General features: G+C 33.1%; 1 protein-coding gene across 10 annotated transcripts in view; it reads right to left on the bottom strand.

Moving 5' to 3' along the window:
- The window catches only part of LOC119635261 (homeobox protein 5-like), a 69,568-nt gene that overhangs the window by 16,119 nt on the left and 37,284 nt on the right, over positions 1–16,165 (bottom strand). For 4 of the 10 annotated variants that reach the window (XM_038029955.1, XM_038029964.1, XM_038029963.1 and 1 more), the window contains exon 3: positions 3,264–3,293. The gene's annotated coding sequence lies outside the window, so the exon portion shown is untranslated. Of the gene's footprint in view, positions 1–3,259; positions 3,294–4,267; positions 4,879–9,297; positions 10,262–16,165 lie in introns of those variants that run through there. The other 6 variants (XM_038029958.1, XM_038029962.1, XM_038029961.1 and 3 more) reach the window with 5 other exon arrangements.

Raw genomic sequence — 16,165 nt, 5'->3', positions numbered from 1 at the left:
CAAAACATACGAATAAAGAGACATCACCTAAGCGATTGTTTATACACAACAAAAAAGTCTAAACATTATGCGATTATTTTTCAACCGAATTCGAAGAAAGCTTTAACATAAATTGGGCGTCATTTTATTAATACAAGGCGCTATCTTCTAGCTTCTAAAGCTCTTTTCATAGCTTTCTTTTGCTTTAGGTAAACTCGTTTTGTGCAGAAAAAATTCATTTCCAGTGCTATTCATTTCAATCTGATTTATTTATGCGGCAATTTTCATCTTTGTGCATTAATTTTTAAACTTGACTAAATTCAGGAGTTATTTTATAGTGATTAAGATTTCAATATGGAACGCTTACTCCTGTAAAAAAAGCCTTGGCTTCATGTGCGTTGCATTTAGCAAACGTACGATTTTTTTCTAATTGTATATGTTTCAGAAGTACGGTCTACACTGTTGTTGCACCAAATTCCACGATGAACTCTAGAACGGTTACGTATCTTAAAATATTATTTTGAAATTTCGTCTTTCCTACATTTTTTTATTTATCAAAGGCGGATTTTGTCCATTTTCTAACTTGATCCTTGAAATTTGTGTTTTATCAGGATGGAGAAATAAAGACTCCATTTTTCTAGTTTCTAGATTCTTCAAAAGCATTCAAGCAACGCATCATTCACACCATGCAAGTTGTTCTTTTCAATTCCCATTCAAGTCGTAAGTAAAATTGTAACAGGATTGTAGCGGGCAACTTTCCTAACACCATGCCATTCTACTTTGTTTCTAACAAAGCAAACTGTTCGCAACGAGTCTACTGTTTGTAAATGAGTCTGTAACGCCCGTGATTGTAATCTGAACTTAACCTGCATCCGGTCTGCGGATAATATTCAACTTTTTTAATGTTTCATAAAATCGAAAACAAAAAAAAAAAGGCTCTAATTTTTGCTATTAAATTTCTATTATTTACTTACGAAATATTAACGAAGTTATTAAAAGTATAGTAACAAGTGCGGAGAGGCTCCCTTTCACGTTGCTGGCATTTTTATTAGTTACATTAAAATGAAACATAAAGTGAAGGTTACGTTTGCTTTATTTTGCACTGTGCACATTCCACGCACACACAAAGTATATTTCCTGCATACATCCGTTTCCTTTTCCGGTTTACTTATACCATCAACAACCATCAATGAGTAAATATGCAGACCAACCGAACTACGTGTCATCAGGCAAGTTAAGTCAATTTTTATTTCACTCTTTTTATATGTATGTGCATAAAAGTTAAAATCCATTTTATGCTTTTTTTAATGTCCTACTGTTTTCTTTTCTTTCAAGTTTGGGAGTAGCTTACATCATTTACGTTTTCGTTATCATTGCAACTAAACGTTTCATTATGTAGGAAACTTAAAAAAAAATTAAACGAGTTTTTTGGAAATTTACGATTTCAAAAAACATTAGCTTTGATCGATTATATGCCTGAGAACATTTCGATGTTTCTTAATTGCACATCACTTCGAGTGTTTTATTAATGAAAAGATTGCTTTTGACAATCGAAAGCTGTGCCAATCGATGTACCCTTAAATTTGAAGAAAATTGCTCTCGTTTGATTAACACCCTTGGGAAATAAAAATGATTGTAAACTGTAGGCATACTATGACGATAAGGTGAATATGTAAGAGAATTACAAGCTGACCTCTATTAAAAAGCCATTAAAGGTGGGCGTGTCATTACATTTTAAATCGATATCAGCAATAGCTCGTGTGTTACTGACAGCTATATTTACAAATTTTCAATTTGTTGTTACTTTTTACGTCAGCTTTTGCCAGTCTCTTTATACCCTAAGTCGCTTATGGCACAAGCGTTTATTAAGTTTATACGGATGTGTGTGGAGCATCGATCAGAAACATTTTCTAAATCGATCTAACTTTGTCTGTCCGTCTGGTTTCTTGTGGGCCGCAATATTTTGTTAAAATCTGACTTTATTTGATCTAAGTACGAACGCTGCCTCTTTTCTTGAAAATACCTGTAGAGCATCCACAATAACTTCGGCCTTATTAAAATGACTAGGCCAATCGTTTGGTCTATCTTCCTTAAAAAAAAAAAAAGATCCGATAGTTTTAGTTGCCGATGCTCATCCTACTTTGGCCCTAGAATTTATATCTATGGCCTCAATAACTTATACTAATATTTATTGCATATATATCCTCCAAACGAGGCCTATAATGATAATATGTGCTGTGGTGAAAAATCCTATCTTTCGATGAAAAAGGCAGATCGGCCTCTTTGCCATCTTTGAGAAAAGATCCTCTAGATCGCTTACGATATGACAAGACCGAATAAGCGGCAATTTCCTTCAGCTTAGATTGTTACGGGGTTGTCCGAACCTAAAAGCATGTTGAACGAAATCCCTTAACAATACTGCGGCTGCCATAAATTAGGATTGGAAAAGGGGTTGAACGAATTTTAAGCCCCCATCACCGTTCAGATAATTTTTTGTAATTATCCTTGTTCGACGTCATAAACATAATTACAATTAAATATAATGCAATTAAATGAGATGCGCTTTGTGTCAGGACGAAGGGTAGAAACATGTCGTCCTTATGACTATGCACCTCGTTTGATTTCTTTTATTTATTTTCTGCACGTACGGCACAATCAGCTCTTTGATGCGCCCCCCTTCAATTGAAGACATTCCACTTGCTTTTGAAGTTTGCGCTTGTATATCATTAGTAGACGACTAATAACGGAGCAACAACTCATCAGGAGTCGATACTCCGTTACTGTTAGTTACTACTATTTTGTAGTCTATAAAAACACTTGCAATTGATTACATTTCTCGGTTCATTACTTTCTTTTGTGATATGACGTGTATTATATCAGCGAAAGATGAGGACATATTAACAACATCTTCTTGTTTGCTTTAGAGATAAGTTTGTCGATACGTTCCTCTGGCCTTATGTGCAAACTCAAAGGTTGACACGTTAATTACTGGCTAAACATAGATTTGTGAGACTTCCATTGCCCTAGAACTGAGGCAATCATGAAAATAAGTAAAGCATTTGCAATATTTTTTTCAGGTGAGAGTTCAGTGCAACGCGTCCAGCATTTAATAAAGCGTTGGGAATTTTTTTGTTTTTTGGTTGCAATTAACTTTATATTATAAAAATTGTTTAGAGAAGAATAATTTAAAATTTCTATATATATCTGTTGTTTGCTCAACAGATATATTCTTAAAAAATTGATAGAAAATCTTTCAAAACATTGTGCCTGATGTACGTACTTACATAGCTTAGTTTATTGGTCTCATGTGTAAGCTGCAAGAAAGAATAAATAATAACAAGATATAATTAGAATAAAATAATAACCGAATTAAATTTAAAATAATACATAATAATAATAATAATGATTATTTAACATAAAGTTTTTTTTGTTTTTTCTTTTTAATAAATAAAAAGTAATTCTGCAATCATTGTTTATTCAAGGGAACATAAAAATCTCATTAAACCACGATTAGCTTTATTATTATTATAATGCATATCGCATAAATTTCGCACACACATACACATATGCAGGATGATGCATTTAGTTGTAAAACCTTAAAGGAAAAATAAAAACCGGAATACTACTACACATATACAAATACAAATACAAAAAGGTAAATATGTGGGCAAATAAAACCAGATTATTAACAGCCTCATAGAACTTGTGCTGCTTCGTGACACTTAAGTTAAAAAACACTTAAACATATACACGCACACGCGCGCACACGTACGTAAACCAACACAAAAGAGGAAGGCACATAGAAACAAACCACGTTTAGACGTTTGCACATGTATATGTATTGTCTCTATATATCTGTGTAAGTATATGTATGTAGAGAAAAATGAAAAAAAAAAAAAAGAAGTGACGTTATAAACCACAAAAACAATAAAAATACACAAAGACAATAACCTCTAAGAGGATTCTAATACCTGCTTATATGTACGCTTTAAATCCCAAACCAATATATATACACACACACACACACACATACAAACATACACACTTGCTTTGTTAAAGCTCAGCAATTGCTTTAAGTAAACCGCAAAACCCGTACGCACACAAACATACAGGGCCGTTTATGTTACTATTCAACCCTCAATCGTTTAGAAAAACTGCAACAGTGTACATCGGCAAAGCTAATGCTATAAAACACCCATAGCATAGGTATGTTAAATGAAAATAAAAATTTAGTTGGATAAGATTCACGTACTCTCTCTATCCCTCTCTCTCTCTCTCTCTCTCTTACCCTCTTTATTGAATGATGGGTTTATGTGAAAAAAGAACGAAAACATCGAAATATTGTCTGTGTTGCTGGTTAACAAAAACAATACAACTTAATACATACACACCGGCACACGGTAAAACATTTACAAGCGTTCTCTTACAAATAAACATTTCATTAGAGACTTTTTTTTTTTGCTTCAACGTAGATGCGCGTGGGTGCACTTTGTTCTATAGTGTTCAATACATCCACCTTTTTTATTTCTTTTTTTCTTTTTCTTCTTCTTCTTCTCCTTCGCTTATATTTGCCCGCATAGTTCTTCGAATAACTTAACACTCTCACTGTCCAACAACAACTGAAATTTAGTCATGCAATGAAAATGCCAATAAAAGAAGTCAACTAATAATAAAGAATTTTACCAAAACATATCTTATTTTGATGTTCCACTAACATTTGCCATAACATGCTTAAGTTTGATGCATTCGTTGTGCTGTGAACCATTAAGAAAAAAAAAAATAAAACTCTTTCAAAATGTTGTAACAGCATCAAAGAATGGTTTGAAGCTCAACAAAAATTGTGCTGCGTTTATGGTTATAGAAGACATTGATAGTAATAATATTTTGCTTACAGAGAGAAATGTTGTCTTCTTTTTAATGACATTTTACAGAGAAGAGAGAGAGAGAGAGAGTAAAGAGAATTTTTTGCTTCAAAAGTCCTTTTAAAGAGAGAGATATTGAGCCATGCGATGATACAGAAAGCAATTATTTAAGAGACATGTGAGCATACGGAAGACTAGATATACGTGTAGATTTATGAAAAAACATTTGTGTTGTGTTTTTTTTTTTTTTTTAACAATTTGCAATTTTAACACATGGATTAAAGAAGTGAGTTACATTTCTATTTCAGCAGTAAAGTTATTCGTCGCAACTGAATTTTAAATAGTTCCGCATGCAAGTCTTCTCGCATTTTGTCACATTATTATGTTACATTCTTTCGTCCTTAATATTTATTTTGCCTGAATACACATATCGAACTCAAGTTAATGCATTATTTTCAAGACATTTTAAATTAACATAAATGATTCTTAGATATGAAGGTTCGGCGAGGATCTTTGCGCTAGAGACCGTCGTAATGTAAATGCACCGTGCTTCAGTCCTCCATGGACGAAATTGGGAACATGCTTCTAGAGTTGTGAGATATGTTTTCCAAAATAATAACTATCTGCCTAAATTAAACAGTAGATCTTGCCGGCCGAAAGCTTTATATAACATAAGCGAAAAGTGTTTATCCTTACTGAAAGACAGTTCCTAATGTATGGTTGTGGCATCCAGCTAAGGCTGAGACTTCCTTTTGATTTATATGACTTTGTCCAAAACATTAAAAAGGCATATTCAGTTTGGAATATATATCTTGACATCGATCAATCTTTCTTTTCTCTTTCGCTCCTTTCTTTTATGCACTGGGCTACTCATGCTACTCATCTCATCACTGTTCTTGCTTTATGCGGCTTGCTTTTATCATTTACTAGTTAATTATTTTCTTGTCCGAAAATATGATAGACATTAAATACTTACTAAAATAAAATGACATCATGAAACGGGGACTTTTAATTTAATAAAGATATGGCAGAGTACTTAGTTCAGTTTTGTTCAAAAACGGGTGACGTCAAATGCAAGTGTTATCTTAGCAATTTCTGCTTCTTTATTGTTCTAGAATGAAGACTGAAGTACATTTTTATGGTCGTTAGATATCATCCTACTAAATTCTTTAATTCTCACTCTCTTAAACACAATTTGGGTAATAATTCGCACTTACTACTGTTACATTAGCTCTATATCAAATTAATTACTTTTGATATGTTATTTTCGTGAGTTACGTGGTAACTACATATTTAGAGATAACAGCTTCAAGTGACAAAGTAATTTATAAGAATTACAATTTTGTTATTACGGGTCGGCATGCCAGGGCGGCCAATTAAAGCCATTTTTGCACGGCAAGTTTCCATGACTCTTACATCCTTTTGTTTTTCTATGACTGGTCACTGTGCACTGTTCGTATAGCACGGTGACGGCCAGAAGGGGGAAAAAGTAAAGAAAAATAAAGGGAGGTGGCTGCAGCCTAGTGGGTCTATAAGTGTATCCAATCAGTGAGTGTATGTAGCTTTGAACTCGCGAACACCGACTTTTTGGTCGTTGTTCTTAGTTATTTGTCTACTGTTGACGTAACTAAACATTACATACACAGTCACAACTTCGTGTATGTTTTCAAAATTTTGAAGATTGATACAAGAAAAGATGTTCCGCAGAGAATAAAGACCTTTGGTCATATATAGTATATATAAAAAAATAAAGATAACCCGAAAAGCGTAATAGTTTTCAGCCTTCAATTTCAACCTGTTTGGATGAAAAGCGGACTGGACGATATGGTCAAAACTGATTTAAAATTTCTCTGAGATCTCGGCGTTTACTTGTCCAATTTCACCTTAGGCAGAGAAATCTAACGGCAGCGAGGGACGAACATTATGGAGTGCATATGTTGCAAACAACTTAATAAATCCAATATTTGTTCGTAGATATATAAAATGTTTTTAAAATGACAGCACTCTCGTTAGTCCTAGATAATTTATGGCCGTCAATCATATCTCCGGCCGGAAGAAAATTGGAGGAAATTGTTTTATGGACCAAAGATAAATGAATATGTTGTAAACATTATATGCGATCTGAACCAAAACATTTTATTGCATAATAACAATATAACACGTATCACCGCTTACAGAGCATTCATATTTATGGTATTATGATTATATAACATATATACCCGCATTTAAGATCACGCACTCGATGAGTAAACTATTTTCTTTGATTTAATCTGAAATGATGGGAATATTTATATAGAGATTAATCACACTAAGCATTAGACGACTAACTTGGTGGCAATGATATCTGGACCGATTCGTACAATTTTCATACTTGATCTAAAGCGGTTGAAAGTGAAGAATGCCTACTTTTTTCGTCTCGTTAGTCTTAAGACCGCTAAATAGATTTCAGCTGGCAGATGGGTAAACGAATCCCGCGAGTAAATCACGTCCGCTCTTAATATTTTTGAAAAACATGTGCAGCTCCTGCAGTTTCCCAATACAATACAATCTGTCGTCGCATTAGATAAAAAGACATATTTCGCGTCGAGTATTGTGCTGTAGCCTTTTTTTTTTAATTTTCTTTCGTTTTGCAAGAGAAAAACACATACACGCGTTATATAGCGAACATTAACTGTGCTTTGTGAGTGTGTTTTTTTCGCATGAATGACAATATTAACATTTTTGCTACGGTTTGAGTTTGTTGTATAAAATATACACATATATATATATATATAGCTTATACATCATCGAAACACGTCTGCTGTGTCTTCATATTGATGTGCACGCACGTTAATGTTTATATAGGCGTATGAGATACTTTTTTAAGTGTGTTCTATATATCAAAAGAAAATATGTGAAAGGTAATGTTACATACATCGAGTGTATGGTTGAAGAATCAAGGTGAACTTTGTTTGCACACAACATGACAGTCTACTACTTATATAACTTATATGTTAGTTGGCAAATTTTCGCACAAAGCATACAATTTTCATCGCAAATGGCAGAAATACGCATTTGATCGGCATGGAACTTGGTGTGAGTGAATTTTGTTTTTGTATAGGCAAGTAGCGTGATTATGAAGTCGATGCTCTCGGGTTCAATCCCTAGTGCAGTGGCAGATCAAGTTTGGTTATAGGAGCAGCGAGGGCTGAGTCGATAAAGGCGTAGCATTTATTAATCATCTGCCTTCCAACCTGCGACCGCTCTCGTTTCTTTCCGGCCATTACCGCGTCATACCATTAAAAGGCATCTCCCTAGCGACTCGTTTTACAAAAAAAGAAAAAAAAAGAACGAAACTATCATCGAACTCTCTTGGCCATTCTTGTGAGGTTATCTTTGAAAATCAGCAGCAACTGTACAAGAACCCAATCACAATTATTGATCTTTCCATTTTTCAAAATTATTTATCTCAAAGCTGCTGAGTTTTTAATTTTGAGTTTCAAACCGAACCGAAACCTGCCGTTTGTCTCTATGTGGAGTAAATCGAGGTCATAGCTGGCAAACAACTTATATATAAATATAGTATGAACGAACGATTCTTAATGCAATATATACAATAAGCTACCCATAAACTTTTGTCATAAAGAACCGGAACTCGTCCACACGTGGCCCTAGTTGCTGTGACTGAGGTTGCGTTTTTTTTTTTTAAAGTTGTAACATCTGCGAAAAACAAGCAGTCGTAACACTAATGTATATTGTAACGCAAAAATGCTTTTTCGGACAACGGAAATATCGAGTTTTATATCAAATCAAAAGCATACGCCGGTAGCATTGCTTGCCCGAACTATATGAAAGACAGTCTTTTTTGCATCGTAGAATGGTCCGCTGTTAGCTGATCAAGTCTGTCACTGCTAAATCCTAGTCGCACCAAATAATCGATTTCAACGGTTTGCCATGGAAAACGAAATGACCAGAACAGAATATCAAGAAAAGTAGTACAAACTTGGAAAGTGCTGGCCCATTCGCCTTGCTCATCAGACTTGGCGGTCACTAAATATTTGCATCGTTCGGACATGAGCTTCTTATGAAAATGATTGGATGACCCGTTTGCTTCAAAGCAGCAACAATTTTTTTTGGCGTGGCATTCTCAAGTTTTCACATAGATGGGAAGAATATACAGTCACATACGTATATTTTCTACATATGAATTCCGGTTTCATAGTTACATATCATTTTTCAAGGTTTTTCCTAATTTTTCTGGGTTTTTAACAAAGAACATCTTATGGGAATGAATTTGGCTTTTAAATTTAAGTGTTAATTCATTTTTACAGAACCTTTGACATTTTCCAATCGACTCGAATAAACACTTTTATAAAGTAAAACGAAATGTAAAAGTAAAGAAAAATACCTATCTACCGTTAGGTAAAAGTCGACAGATTTAAAATAATTTATTATTTTTTAAATATAATTTTCATACCTTTTGCTTGCCAATCTTTACTATGTAGGTGGTGGTATCGATATTGTGCAGGAAAAAAGAAACAGAAGAAAAAAAATTCTTGCAATTAAACTGCAATCAAAAAGGAAAGGAAAACTAGAAAATATCGATATTTCTAAAAGGAATGAATTCACGTGAAAGCTAAACAAAAACACGGAGATACATATTTACATTTTAGGTTTTCATTTCTTTTTTTTTTTTTTTTTTTTTTAATTTTTATTTTCGAAAGCTTTCTCCTTTTGCCTTGATCTCGTTCTTTACCCACAGGTTATAATAAAATTTTATGTAATGACATCTTTTTTATATGGACTACTACTTACGTGCACCGTACTTCCTTTAAACATATGTCTGTACTTCCGTTTTGACTGTAGTAAGAGCAAAGCTTGCAAGGAAGGCATTGTACTACAAAAATAACTAGAAAAATCATTGAGCATAAAACTAACAAAATGAAATGGCAACAGCAGCAATAACAAGCAGCATCAAACCGTAAGCAATGTACGAGTACGGGTACGAGTATGTGTACATGCATGAGAATGCACACATGCACATAACAAATACATTTTGCTACGGTAAATTAAGTACCATTAATGTTGTTGTTGCTGTTGTTTTGACGGTTATTATTGTTGTTGTTTTTTTTTTACTACTATTGTTGTTGTAAGTGGCATCAACTAAAACCTTATAGAGTGTTTTAAAGGCGTCAGATGGGACCCTTGTACACGTAACGAACGAGGAGAATAATAAAAAAGACAAGAAGGCCGCAGGAATTTTTATTCTTTTTTTTTCATTTTTCCTTTTTTTTCCCCTCTTTTTATGGCTCTTATGGTTGGCTTTATACTAAGAGTTGTGTTAGGCTTTTTTCTTCTTTTTAATTTCTTCTGCAAATAAAATTTTATGTAGAGTTTTTATATTATGAGTTTAAACATACACTACGCTATACACGTACGATGATTGTTAAACATGGAACGTGGAATAACAAGTACCAACAGCGATGACAATAGTAATAGAGTAGAAAGAAGGCAGATAAAAAAATAAAAAAATAAAACATAATTTGCCCGATTTGAAAGAAATTTTTTCTTGTTATTTAATTTAGTTTTTCAGTTCATTTACTTGATCCATTTTTATGTATGCAAAAGTGCGAAAGAAATCTATATTTATTCTAGGGTTAATACCAATAAGATGAATACAGATTAATATGAGAAAAAGCTGTGCAACGAATGTTATCATGGCTTCGGTAAGGGTTTTCATCTAGATATCAGATGAATATCTGCCATGAGTGACAAGTTATTATGAGAAATAGATTCAAATCCTTTTCGAGGTTGTTTAACCCTTCGAGCTTCTATGCCGACCATGTGCCGACTTTGCATTGTTTGGTTGCACTAACTATGTCAGCGCATAGAGTCGACACTGCATTATTTCAAAAAAAAAAGGAAAAAAAATTAGATCGCAAGGTTTCAATTTTTTGACTGTCGTCGATGCGTTATTGAAAGCATTCGGTGCTTATTAGCAAAGATGACCCATCGAATTGAACTAAGAATAAAAATTTATATTAAGGCCGAAAAAAGAAAAGTTAGCTAACTACTACATGCAGCATGCAGTTAAACTAGTCCATGATCCTATCCTGAGCAGGAATATATGCGCACTCTGCCTTTTATATAAGGACAAAGTAGATTTTGTTGACTTAAAACCGAGACTGTCCATATCTGTCATTATATAAAGGACATATCGTAGTTGCTTTCTTTCATTCGCACATTTCACCTATCCGTGAAAATCAGTTACTGATTAAAATTGAAAGAAAAATATTCAGTTAACCGATGAACATAATGAAAACGCATTTGCATCGTGCAGCCTGCATTCCTATGTCATTATGTGGTATGATTGTATGTGCTTGTATACAGTTGAACGTGTAACTTACAACATTATACTGCTGGAGCACAATCCATATAAAAAAAAGTCTTATTTCGCATAATGCACAATGCAAATGTATTCATTCTGCTTAGCGCGAAAATTTGAATAAAACAAAAGTGTTTAATTTACATACCTATATGCAGTGAAATATGCGGGGAATTTTTAAATTATTGATTTTTACTTAATTGGCGGTCGTTAAAAAAAGCAATCTTTTCTTAATAAATAACGTGAACGAATGAAAAGAATGAAAATGATTGGAGTTATGTTGTGTGCTGTCACAAGAAAAACTCGATTAAAATTTCAAGCGCCCATACAATGCTGCTATACAACCATGTTTCAACAATCAAATTTTCGGGTCATTTTACATTTTTCCACGCCTACAATTACTTCCTTATACCACCCTTGATTCTGTGGGAGAGCATCTGTGCTGAGAAAACAATTGATTTTCCCAAAAGTTTACAATGGCGTTCAGTCTAAATATATCTTTGCGTTTGTTCTCTTAGCAAAGTATCCTATCGGTTAATGAACACGTTGGTGCATATATAATTTGTAAATTGTAAAATAATACACGGAATATCACGAAACTTTGACCGATTTTGTCGGGAGGCGAGGACAATATCATAATAGTGGTGATATTTATATGTTGTCTAGAACTATATTTATTGATTTGTTATGTCCTGGCCTGGATCGTATATATTTTCCCATCATTTCGGAAAGTTTGACACGTTCTGTTTTGTCCTTAAAAAACTTACCTCGTATCGTATAAAATGTGTTCTTGGTTATTAAAAAATATTAATATCGATGAAGCACCTGCTCTAAGATTGAGATAGGCGTTATGTCACGCCTCATTGTGGAAATTCATTACATGAATACCTGCAAAATGATGTAGGGTATCTAATGAAAGACCATTGCGCACGATAGCGCTTTTAGTTAGTTTATGAAAACTTGTGGCTCGTTGGTTATATAAATAAATGCTTGGAGGGAAAAGGTTGCACAGTTTTATTTTTTTTATTTTGTTCTTCAAGTAATTTCCAAGAACAGGTAAAGCAACTAAAAATATATCAATCGTTCCTGTAGCGACTTGAGAGCTGTTGGAAGTTTTACTGAACTTGTGAGGTTTTTGCTGATTTCTATATGGAGTTTGGCAAAAAAGTGGTTGGACAAAAAATGAGGTAGAACTCATACAGAGTTAGGATTTCTAATTTGGCCTCACTTCAAAGAAAAAACACCTGTTTTTTGTTTATGATTTGCAGGATTGTTTTTACTTCGCAATCAAATCTGTATAGAGTTGCATTTGTACTGCTAATTCTATGCAGGGAGCGCGTGTAAAAGCACAACTATTACCTTCGGTCAATTATTGAATGTTGTCGTAGTGGTTAGCATTGGACCTGAAAAGTTCCCGGGTCGGGTTCGCATTTAGTGCAAATCGTAAGGCTGTCACGTATTCAACTTTTGCTTTATGGTTTGGATACCCATTAAAATGTTTTACAGAGTTCTTACGTTTGTTTAATGAAATTGTCTTTAATGATTTCTCTATCCGTCTTTAATTTATCTGTAACGTCAATTTACATAAATTGATTTCATTCTATTAGGAGATGTTTTCAATTAATTTTGCTTTTCAAAATAAATAATTGCGAAAAAAAAAACTTTAGTAATAATAATAAATGTTTTTCGTTAATAATACGCACTTCTGTACCCCTCAGGGACGAGGTTAGTTAACAATCTATATTATTATGATTAAATGCACATGCCGCAAGTAAACATGTTCCTACATATGCATAAATAGATATGCTTGAATTTATATTCCTAAACCGCTTCTCTAGTGTATATATATATACATATACATATATATGAGAGATTCCGTCGTCACCGTCTCTTCCTCCTCAAGCTTATGCCATCACTTTTACGTGCTGTACCCATCAAATTAATGCGGTTGTTAATAAGTGCGAGTGCGAGTGTATGTGTGCGTGTGTGTTCATATGAGCTCGTGTGTTTGCTCGTATGTGTGTATCTGTATTGCTTACAGCTTGATCTTGAACCAATTTATTAATGTTCTATGAGAGTGCTGTATAGATATTGAGTAAATAAATATATGTGGAGGTTATATACCAACAATAACAATAACAATAACAAAAACTGCAACTGCAAAGACCACAATAACGAACAAAAAAAAAAAGAAACATTTAAACATCTTGCTTGGCGTGAACTTATATATAAATATGCACATACATACATACATACATACGTATACACACACACTCACATATAGTGAAAGAGATATTTTGATTTATTCAATTGAAAACAGATATCAATTCATTAATGTTTTGGTCGTTTTTATATTGTGGTTTGCTTTTGTGAAAATTTAAAAATCAAATAATCTGAGGTTAAGCGCTGTTACACATATCATGCAAGCCGTATGGTCGTAACTTTTTTTAATAATTTTTTTTTTTTTTCTTTTTTAATTTAGTATCAAGACGTTCTTGAAATTATGGAAAATAATTTTAAATAATTTTCCAATTAAGGAACACAGTCTATGTTCTTCTAATCATTCAATTTTTTAATGCGCTGTTTCTGTTTTTTTTTTTTATATAACAAAAAAAAGTATATATACAATTATATATATATATATATATGTCATCAGTTCCCTAAGGTCAATTGAGAAGCAATAAAAGGAAAAAGACTGAATGATTCAATGTTTTGCCATTGAAAACTTGAATCTCTCAATTAAGGATTCACAGAGTCTTGGCAGTAGACTTTACCAAGATTTTTACAATTTGATGACTCAGATGCTTTGCCTTTTATTGTAAAAACTAAAAATTAAGAAAAAAAAAAAAAAAAGAAAAAACAAAAACAAAATTAAGGTCAAATCGATGTTATTGGCGTTTACAAAAGTTGTTTAGTTAGACTTACTTACTTACTTACTTGCTGCACTTCTCTACTTAGTAAAGCCTAGTTTCAAATGACATTGCAAGAAAATGTGGTCGCACTTGAGCAGAGAATAGTAGTAGAAAAAAAAAATGTACAAAAACAAAAAAACTAATAAGAAAGCTATAGTCGCCTTGGAGCGAATCTTTCGTATCCAAGTATAAAAGTATAAAAGAAGCAAACATTTGTTTATTTCTTCAAATGATCGGAAATATTTTCACAATATCTCTTAGACATTTTCACTACAAATTATCAATAATCACAAGATATTGGATTATTTCCAAGTTAGGTTTCAATTTTTTTGTCTGTTGGTTGTCTGGCCATAATGGTAGAACACCTATGTTCCAATTTGCCAAATTGACCAGAATCACAGATACATGCATTCACTGTTCTGCCTAATCGCATCACTTGTATTTATTACGATGCTGACCACGATGTGCCTTTCAGTCATTTACCAGAATCGTGGGAATAATCAACATTTTTATAAGGAATACAACATGAAATATCCAAATAATCGAAACTGAAAATTCAGAGGTTGCTCAAAGATGCATTACGGTCCGTTTAGCTTTTGTATTTGGGAGACTGTAGGTACGCCAGCACGAGGCGGACGCATGAACCGCCGATTCAGAATCTACTCCCTTTTCATAATGTTGCTGAGGGCGAAAACCAGGGGAAACGTTAATATTCTGTATATCAGAGAAAATGGTTAATATATTCTCAGCATGTTCGGTATTTTTTTTTTGTTTTTGCAATCATCCAGAGAATGTCCTCCATAAGTGTAGCAAGATGATGATCAGAAAGAATTGGGGTAAGAGATAGCTAGTAATAATTCTGAAAAATTCCGCCGAAATATTTAAAACTTTTCAAAAAGTATTGTACGCAGACGGCATAGGTAACGGCACCGTTTCCTTGGTAACCAAAATGTCTTTAAAAGAGACCAAGATTTCATTTTCATCAAAGAACATCTTGAGCCAATATGAGAAAATTTTAAGGTATATAAGATGTAAGTTTGTATTATCACTAATACGAGCACAGATTTTTCTAACGAATCATACCATGATGTGCCTCTTAGGCACTTAGCTGAAGAGAAAACGAATATCTTAGGCAGGTCATAGTCAACCGGCAGAAAGTTTGGGGCAGAGGTGCATTAAGCAGAATACTGACCGCAATATTACATCTTTACTAGGTATGACTGTGAGACTCATTGTGGTAAGATTTGTTAGGGAAACGAAAAGGATTAAATGTGACAACACAACTTACGGTAAATTTATAAATATTTTAGCATTGGGCAAACGAAATTTTAAAATTTATATTAGAGAAATAAAAAATTTAAGTTCATAGTTCATGCGATCCTCAAAGGGTTAATATGAACCGATTAGAGTAAAAAATTATATTACTCTTCTTCTTAAGTTAAACAAAAAAAAAAAAAATTCATTAAGCGAAAAGTTGAAAACTATCCAAGTCGAGATTATATGCTCAGCTTTAGTGTTCGCATTACTTCCCTCTCGGAAGGCTTTCAATTAAGAAACAACAAATAAATGAAAAAAGTAATGTAAAGAATTTACAGCATTCAAGTTTTTAAGGCCGTAGTGTCGATTGTTTAAACTCAATGCTCAATGCTTGAATGCCTTTTATTAAATCTTATAAAATCATTTGGAAAATCAATAGTCGCATATAAATAAACTTATACAGCAGAAGTTATGCGTAATCTCTCGCACGTTATAATAAAGTTATCATAACTTTTTAAAAGTATAACTAATAATACCAAAAATAAAATACTTTCAATAAAAAAAGTTTTGAGAAATTTGTCTGGCTGTGTATTCGTAACAAATAGCCTCGGGCAATGGATGTCTTTGCTGTTTTTTTTTTTTTTTTTTTTTTTTCTATTTTTTTCATATGTACATATAAATATTTTCTAACATCAGTTTGGCAGTAGTTGGTATTGACAGCTTATTGGAAGTCTAAATACGAAATGACGTTGACTTTGAAAATTTTACATCATTTCTTTGCAACTTTTTGT

This window comes from Glossina fuscipes, unplaced genomic scaffold (assembly GCF_014805625.2).
Source record: "Glossina fuscipes isolate IAEA_lab_2018 unplaced genomic scaffold, Yale_Gfus_2 26, whole genome shotgun sequence".
Classification (NCBI taxonomy): Eukaryota; Metazoa; Arthropoda; class Insecta; order Diptera; family Glossinidae; genus Glossina; species Glossina fuscipes.
Note: the sequence above shows the minus strand (reverse complement) of the source record. Positions and strands in the feature narration are given on the sequence as shown.